This window comes from Eubalaena glacialis, chromosome 16 (assembly GCF_028564815.1).
Source record: "Eubalaena glacialis isolate mEubGla1 chromosome 16, mEubGla1.1.hap2.+ XY, whole genome shotgun sequence".
Lineage (NCBI taxonomy): Eukaryota > Metazoa > Chordata > Mammalia > Artiodactyla > Balaenidae > Eubalaena > Eubalaena glacialis.
In genome coordinates this window covers 30,018,549-30,020,025 of record NC_083731.1, presented here as the reverse complement: position 1 = coordinate 30,020,025, position 1,477 = coordinate 30,018,549, and the positions used below count along the sequence as shown (strand labels likewise).

Genomic DNA, 1,477 nt, shown 5'->3' with positions numbered 1-1,477 from the left:
TACTGTAGATCTAAGCTATAGACCCACCAAAGACAGGCAACAGAGAAGGGATTCATGATTTGAGTTAAGAAGCTGTACTAAGTGATCTCTACTTCCTTTCTATTTCTAAGATTCTACAATTTCAGAGCACAACAGGTGCTGTTTCTTTCTAACCTTGTCTCCCATTTTCAGGGACCTATACTTTCTATTCACTTTTTCTTTACACTTAAAATTTTCTAAGAAATAAATTCTAGGGCTCACTTCGGCAGCACATATACTAAAAATTAGAACAATACAGAGAAGATTAGCATGGCCCCTGAACAAAGATGACACGCAAATTCGTGAAGCATTCCATGTCTGGGGGGGATTAGCAGATACAGATTACTATATATAAAACAGATAAACAACAAGGTCCTGTTGTATAACACAGGGAACTATATTCAATATCCTGTAATAAACCATAATGGAAAAGAATATGAAAAAGAATATATGTGTGTGTGTGTGTGTGTGTGTGTGTGTCTCTGAATCACTCTGCTGTCCACCAGAAACTAACACAACATTGTAAATCGACTACACTTCAATTTAAAAAAATGCATTCCCTTTACCCCAGCAATTTCACTTCCAGAAACCCAGCTTGAAGAAATATTGGCCCATGTGCAAAAGATATACATACAATGATAGTTGTTGTAGCTTGGTTTGTAATAGCAAAACCACAAGGGGTTGGGGAATTCATAAATGTACATCAATAGGAGAATGGCTAAATAAATTATGGAACAACAGAAAAAAAAGAAATAAAGTCTATTAATTTTTTAAAATGAAGCAGTCAAAAGTTCATCAGCCCTCTGATTATTTACCCTTGGTCCATGCCCCAAAAGGGTCTACCACCTTGCATTCATAATTGTTTACAAATATCTCATCCACAGAGATACTAAAAATAGAAAGAAACAGCTTTCATTTATCTCAGGAATAGTCCCAATGAGTGACATTGTCATAATCTGGAATTTTTAACTTAACCTTACCCAATTTAATATAAAACCAGGTGTCCTTAATATATATCCCAAGGACAGTGGGATAGTTTTTCCACAGTTAAGAATTTTATACATATTTGGATTATCTGATCCCTTTTCCTGAAACAATCTTCATCACCCTTCTGACTCTTCTAGCCATCTAACTAGAAGTTACACTGACCCATCCTATGCTGCCTAAGTATTCAGCGATGCTGTTTTGGGCAGTGGAAGTAGCTGTTGAGTGCCTATCATGCGTAAAGCACTGTGTTGAGTTCTGGGTCTACAGCTCTGTCTAAGGCAGGCAGAATTCCTATCCTCAGCAGAGAATTCAGACAGAGAACAAACTAATTTTACAATAAATAAACAACTCTATGTTTATTACATTCATAACGTGCACTCAACAAATATTGGTTGAATGAAAGAATGAACTCAACTGATGAAGAAAATAACTTGGACTTAATTAAAATTTTCCTTTATACCACCTAGAAAGA

General features: G+C 35.7%; 1 non-coding gene across 1 annotated transcript; it reads left to right on the top strand.

Moving 5' to 3' along the window:
• Window positions 1-232: 232 nt before the first annotated feature.
• LOC133076709 (U6 spliceosomal RNA) lies at window positions 233-340 on the top strand. Its single transcript, XR_009697597.1, has one exon. It is a non-coding gene; the product is annotated as a U6 spliceosomal RNA (small nuclear RNA).
• The last annotated feature ends 1,137 nt before the right edge of the window (window positions 341-1,477 follow it).